Source organism: Hyla sarda, chromosome 12 (genome assembly GCF_029499605.1).
Source record: "Hyla sarda isolate aHylSar1 chromosome 12, aHylSar1.hap1, whole genome shotgun sequence".
NCBI classification, from domain to species: domain Eukaryota; kingdom Metazoa; phylum Chordata; class Amphibia; order Anura; family Hylidae; genus Hyla; species Hyla sarda.
Window position 1 is genome coordinate 21404887 of NC_079200.1, and position 10588 is coordinate 21415474.

Here is a 10588-nt window from a genome sequence, read left to right on the forward strand (position 1 = left end):
CAGATTACACATAGAATACTGTGTACAGTACTGGTCAGACCACACATAGAATACTGTGTACAGTACTAGTCAGACCACACATAGAATACTGTGTACAGTTCTGGTCAGACCACACATAGAATACTGTGTACAGTACTGGTCAGATTACACATAGAATACTGTGTACAGTACTGGACACCAGTGTACATGAAAGATATAGTGGAACTGGAGAGGTTAAAAGACGGGCAAGTAATACGGGGAATGGGAGGACTACAGTACCCAGAAAGATTATCAGAATTAGGGTTATTTAGTTTAGAAAAAAAGGTTTAGGGGCGACCTAATAACTATGTATAAATATATCAGGGGGCCGTACAGAGATCTCTCCCATTATCTATTTATACCCAGGACTGTATCTATAACACAGGGGCATCCTCTACGTCTAGAGGAAAGAAGGTTTCTACACCAGCACAGACTGGGGTTCTTTACTGTAAGAGCAGTGAGACTGTGGAATTCTCTGCCTGAGGAGGTGTCATGGGGAACTCTGTAAAAGAGTTCAAAAGGGATCTGGATGCATTTTTGGAGAATAATAACATTGCTGGTTATGGATTCTAGATTTATAGGGACAGAACATTGATCCAGGGATTTATTCTGAGGCCATATTTGGAGTCGGGAAGGAATTTTTACCTCTAGTATGAGGGTTTTTTGCCTTCCTCTGATTCAACACAGCAGGAACCCATTAGGGATATAGGTTGTACTTATAGACTCTGATCTTTTTTCAACCTTATAAACTATGTAACCATGTACCCGAAGTCAACAGAGCGCAGCGATTTATTCATTTTCTATAGGGCTTGTGAACGGTGAGAGACAATATATGGAAGCCTCTTAGGCAATAAATGGAATAGTGACTGACATGAGCTGTGTGCCCCATAGTATGGATCAGTCAGTCCCCCCTCCCCCCCAATCAGTATGTAGGGAAATGGTTCCCTAATTTTTTCCGTGTGTGACTGTCTGTGTATGAGGATTTTTACAAAGATTACTAAAATCACAACCTATGCCTATCTGCCCCCCCCCATATAGTACAGGCCCCCTCTGCCCCCCATATAGTACAGGCCTCCTCTGCCTCCATATAGTACAGGCCTCCTCTGCCTCCATATAGTACAGGCACCCTCTGCCTCCATATAGTACAGGCCCCCCTCTGCCTCCATATAGTACAGGTCCCCCTCTGCCTCCATATAGTACAGGCACCCTCTGCCCCCCATATAGTACAGGCACCCTCTGCCTCCATATAGTACAGGCCCCCCTCTGCCTCCATATAGTACAGGCCCCCCTCTGCCTCCATATAGTACAGGCACCCTCTGCCTCCATATAGTACAGGCCCCCCTCTGCCTCCATATAGTACAGGCCCCCCTCTGCCTCCATATAGTACAGGTCCCCCTCTGCCTCCATATAGTACAGGCACCCTCTGCCCCCCATATAGTACAGGCACCCTCTGCCTCCATATAGTACAGGCCCCCCTCTGCCTCCATATAGTACAGGCACCCTCTGCCTCCATATAGTACAGGCACCCTCTGCCTCCATATAGTACAGGTCCCCCTCTGCCTCCATATAGTACAGGCCCCCCTCTGCCTCCATATAGTACAGGCCCCCCTCTGCCTCCATATAGTACAGGTCCCCCTCTGCCTCCATATAGTACAGGTCCCCCTCTGCCTCCATATAGTACAGGCACCCTCTGCCCCCCATATAGTACAGGCACCCTCTGCCTCCATATAGTACAGGTCCCCCTCTGCCTCCATATAGTACAGGCACCCTCTGCCTCCAAATAGTACAGGCCCCCCTCTGCCTCCATATAGTACAGGTCCCCTCTGCCTCCATACAGTACAGGCCCCCCTCTGCCTCCATACAGTACAGGCCCCCCTCTGCCTCCATACAGTACAGGCCCCCCTCTGCCTCCATACAGTACAGGCCCCCCTCTGCCTCCATACAGTACAGGCCCCCCTCTGCCTCCATACAGTACAGGCCCCCCTCTGCCTCCATACAGTACAGGCCCCCCTCTGCCTCCATACAGTACAGGCCCCCTCTGCCTCCATATAGTACTGGGCCCCTTTACCCCCATATGGTACAGGCCCCCCTCTGCCTCCATATAGTACAGGCCCCCTCTCCCTCCATATAGTACAGGTCCCCTCTCCCTCCATATAGCACTGGGCCCCTTTACCCCTATATAGTACAGGCCCCCTCTGCCTCCATATAGTACAGGCCCCCTCTCCCTCCATATAGCACTGGGCCCCCTCTCCCTCCATATAGTACAGGTCCCCTCTCCCTCCATATAGCACTGGGCCCCTTTACCCCCATATAGTACAGGTACTGCCCCTGGCTGCTATGACACCCTTGGAAGCCATCCATGGTTCCCCCGAGGAGCTGTAGTGCACCATTGGGAAACCTTTGATATAGGGGATAACCTTCTGAATGGGAATACCCCTTTAAGGCTTGTAAACCTGTGAAATATGGCCACATAAGTCTGCACCTGACTGGCCAAAATGAATAACTTATTTATATCCAACAAGAGATGAAACCATTCTAATAATTGTCCTAACACCTATGACCGTGCACACCCGCCCTATAACGGACCATATGACTACCATGTTCAGGCTTCTGTGATTCTTTATCTGTCCACTATGGGGCAGGCTTGTTACACATTCCGGCAGCAGTTGCATTCTGTAAGGTTAAAGCATTTTACAATGAATGGGCCATGAATAAGCCAGGTTCCCCAGGGGTCACTCCGTCTATACTGTGTCTCTTTAAATAAAGGGGGGAACCCAAGCGAGGCAGCCGCTCCCTCTATTAGGTCATAAGCCGCCAACTCCGATAAAAATTCTACAACTTTCTAACGCAGTTGGGAGTTAGACTTAAAGGGGTACTCCGGTGGAAAAGGTTTTTTTTATTTATTTTTATTTTTTATTTTTTGTTAAATCAACTGGTGCCAGAAAGTTAAACAGATTTGTAAATGACTTCTATTAAAAAATCTTTACCCTTCCAGTACTTATTAGCAGCTGTATTCTACAGAGAAAATTTTTTCTTTTTTAATTTCTTTTTTGTCTTGTCCACAGTGCTCTCTGCTGACACCTGAAGCCCCTATCAGGAACTGTCCAGAGCAGGAGAAAATCCCCATTGCAAACCTATGCTACTCTGGACAGTTCCTGACACAGACAGAGGTGTCAGCAGAGAGCACTGTGGACAAGACAAAAAAAATTCAAAAATAAAATAATTTTCTCTGTAGCATGCAGCTGCAAAAAAGAACTGGAACGGTAAAATTTTTAATTTACAAATCTGTTTAACCTTCTGGCACCAGTTCATTTAAAAAAAAAAAAAAAAAAGTTTTCCACCGGAATACCCCTTTAACTAAAAAAGAATTGTATCAATGCAATCTTATGCAAAATGTATCAGCAGCTCAAATCTCTGGTAGTTTGCTACAATGTATCAGTGCAGGTAAGGGGCTGTTCACGTCACCTTTATTCTCTACATTTAAAGGGGTATTCCAGGAAAAAACTTTTTTTATATATCAACTGGCTCCAGAAAGTTAAACAGATTTGTAAATTACTTCTATTAAAAAAAAAATCTTAATCCTTACTATACTTATTAGCTGCTGAATACTACAGAGGAAATTCTTTTCTTTTTGGAATGCTCTCTGATGACATCACGAGCACAGGTCTCTCTGCTGACGTTATTATAATAATAATGCTTTATTTATTGTTGTCCTTAGTGGGATTTGAACCCAAGTCCCCAGCACTGCAAGGCAGCAGTACTAACCACTGAGCCACCATGCTGTCCTTAGCATACATCTGCTATGCATGGTTGCTAAAATGGACAGAGATGTCAGCAGAGAGCACTGTGCTCGTGACGTCATCAGTGTTCCAAAAAGAAAGTAATTTCCTCTGTAGCATTCAGCAGCTAATAAGTACTGGAAGGATTAAGATTTTTTAATAGAAGTAATTTACAAATATGTTTAACTTTCTGCCACCAATTGATTTAAAAGAAAAAAGGTTTTCACCGGAGTACCCCTTTAAGGTTGTTCTTTTCTGTCTAAGTCCTCTCTGATGACACGTGTCTCGGGGACCGCCCAGTTTAGAAGCAAACCCCCATAGCAAACCTCTTCTAAACTGGGTGTTTTTTTTCTGGAATACCCCTTTAACGTCTAACCCTGTGTTTTCGAAACAGCGTGCCTGCAGCTGTTGCAAAACTACAACTACCAGCATGCCCAGACAGCCAAAGGCTGTCTGGGCATGCTGGGAGTTGTAGTTTTGCAACAGCTGCAGGCACACTGGTGTCTAATCGATAGCATATATTTGCTTCTATCACCTATAGGGTCCCATATAGGCTCTTTTATTGACTCCGCTGGATGGAATAGCATAGTCTACTAAACTATTCTATTCCTATTTTTTTTTTTTTTCCATACTAGCCAGAGGGTGGCCGAAAAGCACATTTGGCCCCTGCCAGGCTATTAACCCTATGAGCACTTACAGCATTTACGCTGGCAGCTTTCCCTAAGGTACCAGCTAAACGAACATCACAGACGTAATGTGAACAGCCCCTAAATGTATAGTGCAGCATAGAGGCTATTATTGGAGAATAATGGAGAGATTCTTGTGTATGACTTGTGCTTACCTGTTTTGTCCGATGTTGCAGGCATGAGCTTGCAGCCATAGTCATTGCAATTCAACTTTGAATACATTTCCTAATGCTGCCCATGTTTCCCAAACATCCTTTGACTTTGCAGAGAGGGGGGTGTGGCGTTTTATCACTGCACCTGGTCATTCAATTAGGCTGCAGGTCAGCAAGGGAACTGATCAGACTCATAATTTGGTTGGTGTCAGTTCACACTAAATACAGTTTAGATGCATATCCTATGTATCCTGATTTCATAGAGATAGCAGCAGCAGTATACAGGTAGAGCTGGAGGGGGGAGGTGTATAACTACTATATATTCTGATCCCATAGAGATAACAGCAGCAGTATACAGACAGAGATGGTAGGGGAGGTGTATAGCTTCCATATATCCTTATCACATAGCGATAGCAGCAGCAATATACAGATAATGCTAGAGGGGCAGTTTATAACAACTATATGTCCTGATCCCATAGAGATAGCAGCAGTATACAGATAGAGCTGGAGGGGAGGCGTATAACTACTATATATCCTGATCCCATAGAGATAGCAGCAGCAGTATACAGCTAGAGCTTGGAGAGGAGGTAGATAACCAATATACTGTATATCCTGATTCCATAGGCAGCAGCAGCAGTACACAGATAGAGTTGGAGGGGAGGTGTATAGCTACTATAAATGCTAATCTCATAGAGATAACAGCAGCAGTATACAAATAGAGCTGGAGGGGAGTTATATAACCAATATGTATCCTGATCCCATAGAGATAGCAGCAGCAGTATACAGATAGAGCTGGGAGGGGAGGTGTACAACTACTATATATGCTGATCCCAAAGAGAAAACAGCAGCAGTATGCAGATAGAGCTGAGAGCTGCTAGTAGGAGATCTGGATGCCATCCTAAAGTTCACAGGAAGTCAGCTGACCCAGGATTGACATCTTTTGACACATTATGCCATGTAATATTTTGGTGATCACATGACCCAGTTACATTAGTGAGATGCAGCTGTGCTGGAATAGAACATATGGCGCTGTGTAACTAATGATAGTAAGTGTGTATGATTTGGGCAAAGAAAAAAAAAAGCCTGGAGTGTTCCCTCCAACATTGAGATCCGAATGCTGTGTGTGGGCTTCCGTGTTCACGCCCGCCTCCTCGTGACGCCACAGCCCGCCTCCTGAATGAAAGTCTATGGGAAGGGGGCGCGACGGCCGTCACGCCCAGTCCCATAGACTTGCATTGAGGGGGAGGGACGTGTCATCACATGAGGCATGATGTCACGAGGGGGCGGGCGTGAACATGGAAGCCCACACACAGCGTTTGGTTCTCAATGTTCCAGACGCTGGGGAGCGGAGTAACCCTTTAAAGGGGTACTCCGCTGGGAATTTTTAATTTTTTTTTAATCAACTTGAGCCAGAATGTTAAACAGATTTGTAAATTATACAATGTAAAGAGGTAGCGTGCACTCACCACGGGTAAACAGCTGCAGGCCCGAGGTCCGGGATCACCACGGCATAGACGGAGACGGTAAGGGGCGCTCAGAGGCTACGCCGGCTGTTTTGGACGTAGGAACGTCCTTCTTCCGGCCTCCTTGTAAATTTGTAAATGACTTCTATTAAAAAAAATCTTAATCCTTCCAGTACTTATAAGCTTTTGTATGCTTTTCTTTTTGAATTTCCTTTCTCTCTGGCCGCAGTGCTCTCTACTCACACCTCTGTTTATTTTAGGAACTGTCCAGAGTAGGAGCAAATCCCCATAGCAAACCTCTCCTGCTCTAAACAGTTCCTAAAATGGACAGCGGTGTCAGCAGAGAGCACTGTGGTCAGACAGAAAGGAAATTCAAAAAGAAAAGAACTTCCTGTGGAGCGTACAGCAGCTGATAAGTACTAGAAGGATTAAGATTTTTAAATAGAAGTAATTTACAAATCTGTTTAACTTTCTGTCATCAGTTGATTTAAAAAAAAAAAAAAAAAAATGTTTTCCAGTGGAGTACCCCTTTAAAGGAATTGTCTAGACCGGAAACAACTGTATATATATATGTATATATCTGAGATGTCCCCAGAAAGCACTTGCTGTGTCTGTACACAGAGGTCACATCTTTACATATGGAAACAACAGGAAGCGAATATGACGGAAGGGACTTCAGTGCGGGGAAGGAAACAGATGACAAACTAGAAACAAGCTGTCAAAGTCCAGGGAGGAAAAAAGCAAGAAAAATAGCTGCGGCCACCTGGAATATACAGACGTCTTACATCCTTGTTTTCTAAGGTCGTTCACATTGTACAACGCCTTATTTACAGTGGCGAATCTGCCAGTTCTGGTGACATCCAAGAGAGCAACAAGCTCAGATATTAAGACCAAGGATTCGCTTTTTATACTATGATATATATACATATTTTTCTAAGAGCCGAGGAACGTGCTCTCGAATCACCCAAAGTGCAAGAAAAAGTACAAACGTGTTACACTAAAAAAAACGTGCACAGAGGATGCGGTCTATCGCTAAGCCCTCGTCCGATAGGAGAGAGGCCCCCAACAAACCTTACCTTTCGCCTCCGGACCAAAAGGTACCTGCGAGGTTCCAGGTTCGATGCCCCTTTTCGCCGAAGCTACTAAAGGGACCACAAATGCTCCCGGCATCCCCCTTGGCGTTAACCAAGGTATGTGCCCGCAGAGCCGATAACGGTCGGTGCCCTGCCAGAGCAGGAGTACCCGGGGCCACACACACCTCCCCTAGACCGCCAGGAGGGACACCCAGAAGGGCTACCGCATCCTGACAAATCCTGTGAACACACAACACGCAAAAAGTGACACAGTGAGACAAAAAGAAAGAAATAAGTGAATGTGCGCAGATATACTGCCCGGATATCCGGCCAGATCTATAACAATGTCTCTGATCCTAGCCAGAAGGCCGGGAATCAAGAGGTGAGTGCCACAAGGTGAAGAGATTATGGTGCCCGTCCTTCCAGCTGGTGCTCGTGCTTCCACTCAGTGAGCCAGTACACCCAGTGATTTTTTGGCACCTCGGGGTCACCACTCCCTGAGGCACAAAACTACCTTGGCTCTAGACTCTCTCAGCCTCATGGCGAGACCCGGAGGTAACAGGTCACATCGGGGCAACCGTCGAGCCGATTCCTCAGAACCGGCCCCGGAACGCCCCGATACACCTGTCCCCTCCATGCAGCACCCATCCCCACCAACTCCACACCGGCGTGGACTCCCACCGGCATGAAACTGATAAGAACAGATACTACACTTGATCTTAGCCAAAAGGCCGAGAAGCGATAGAAACTGTTTTCAGGCGCCACTCTTGTCCACAGGCTCTGTCCGGTATTGAAACTTGGCCCCATTCACTTGACTTTGACTTAGCTGCATTTAGGGTCGCCACCTTTCTTGCAAAGAAAAAATACCGGCCATGCTAATTTACATAATTAATTATATATGCGTGACATCACAGGATACACATATGCGGGGGAAATTTTGTCCTATTCTTACCCCCTATAACTTTTTTTTATTTCTCCTCATACGGGCTGTATGAGGGATAATTGTTTTGCGCCCCGATCTGCAGTTTTTACCAGAATCATTTTAGTTTTGTTGTGACTTTTTGATCGCTTTTTTTTTCTAGCAAATACAGGAGAGGAAGATAGTTACTAACTACAACTCCCAGCATGCCCTGATACAGCCTGTGGCTCAGCAGCCGCCCCAAATGCAAAACTACAACTCCCAGCATGTTGGACTATATAGTAGTATATAGTATAGGTCAGTGTTTCCCAACCTGGGGTGCCTCCAGCTGTGGCAAAACTACAACTTCCAGCATGCCCGGATAGCCGTTGGCTGTCCGGGCATGCTGGGAGTTGTAGTTTTGCAACAGCTGGAGGCATTCTGGTTGGGAAACACTGACCTATACTATATACTACTATATAGTCCAACATGCTGGGAGTTGTAGTTTTGCAACAGCTGGAGGCGCTCTGGTTGGGAAACACTGACCTATACTATATACTACTATATAGTCCAACATGCTGGGAGTTGTAGTTTTGCAACAGCTGGAGGCGCTCTGGTTGGGATACACTGACCTATACTATTTACTAGGTCAGTGTTTCCCAACCTGGGGTGCCTCCAGCTGTGGCAAAACTACAACTTCCAGCATGCCCGGACAGCCGTTGGCTGTCCGGGCATGCTGGGAGTTGTAGTTTTGCAACAGCTGGAGGCGCTCTGGTTGGGAAACACTGACCTATACTATATACTACTATATAGTCCAACATGCTGGGAGTTGTAGTTTTGCAACAGCTGGAGGCACCCCTGGTTGGGAAACACTGACCTATACTATATACTACTATATAGTCCAACATGTTGGGAGTTGTAGTTTTGCAACAGCTGGAGGCACCCCTGGTTGGGAAACACTGGTATAGTATATGGTGCAACAATTCACAAGTAGGAGGACTGGTTGGATAAATACCATTGTACGGGCAGATCTTTTTATATAAAAATACCCGCAGGGTGGCCAAAATACCAGCCAGGTGGCAACCCTAGCCGCATTACCTGACACAGGCAGTGAACAAGAATGGCGCTACTTTTGGTAAGAAACCTAAAAATTTGTGTGAATTCCAGCAGCAGCCATAATACAACCATGAGGCAATGTACACAGTGGGCAGATAGGTCCGTAATGGTGCCGCCATACCGGGTCAGGGCATTCAGCCTAATTTGTATACCGTACCCCGACGTCCTACTTTGAGAGAAAGAAGGTTCGGCCATGTTAGTTTTCATGCCTTTTCCTTTCGTTTTCCTGAAGAAAAATGGTGCCAGACAAAACCTGTGCAGAGGAATACTTGACCAGTTGCCCATAGCAACCAATCAGATCGCTTCTTTCATTTTTCAGAGGCTTTTTCAAAAATGAAAGAAGCGATCTGATTGGTCACGCCCCCTCCCATAGACATGAATGGAGGGGGCGTGGCAGTGATGTCACATCCCCGTCTCGGAGGCAGCGCCCTGCACACAATGCTGGGGGCTGCACCGAGATCGCGGGGGTCCCCAGCGAACATACATCTTATCCCCTTTCCTTTGGAATACCCCTTTAAAGCTATATACCTCTTCATAAGACCACCTCTTTGAGAAGACCATCCCCTTACCCAGACGAGAATTTGTTTGTCGGATTTTTCAGTCCACCATACATTATACATTGTGGCCAGAAGACCACCCCATCAGAAGACCACTTTACAATGCAATTTGGGGTGGTCTTCTCAAAGAGGTTTTACATGCTTGCAAGTTAGCCACGAGTATCGAATATCACACAGCGGATTTATGTACTGCCATTAGGGTCTCTATATAAAGGGGTACTCTGGTGGAAAACATTTTCTTTTTAAATTAACTGGTGCCAGAAAGAGAAACAGATTTGTAAATTACTTCCATTTAAAAATCTTAAAGGGGTACTCCGCTGCTAGACATCTTATCCCTAATCCAAATGATAGGGGATAAGATGTCTGATCGTGGGGGTCCTGCTGCTGGGGCCCCCTATGATCTCCTGCAGCATCCGGCATTCTAAACAAACACCGGGTTCCTCTGGCAGTGGCGTGATGTCATGGCCACGCCCCCTCCATTCATGTCTATGGTAGGGGGCATACCCATAGACGCCCCCTCCCATGACGCCCCCTCCCATGACGTCACGATCACAGCCTCCGGCTCCAAGTGTTCTGAATAAAATGTTCAGAACGCTGGAGCACTGGAGTACCCCTTTAATCCTTTCAGTACTTATCAGCTGCTGTATGCTCCAGAGGAATTTGTGTAGTTCTTTCCAATCTGACTACAGTGTTCTCTGCTGCCTCTTCTGTCCGTATCAGGAACTGCTATAGGGATTTGCTCCTGCTCTGGACAGTTCCTGACATGGACAGAGGTGTCAGCAGAAAGCACTGTGGTCAGACAGAAAAGAATTTAAAAAAGAAAAGAACTTCCTCTGTAGTATACAG

The 10588-nt window shown here is 46.1% G+C and overlaps 1 pseudogene; it reads right to left on the reverse strand.

Annotated features, from left to right (window-relative positions):
• Positions 1-7806: 7806 nt before the first annotated feature.
• Positions 7807-7914, reverse strand: LOC130297163 (U2 spliceosomal RNA; annotated as a pseudogene).
• Between the last annotated feature and the right edge of the window lie 2674 nt (positions 7915-10588).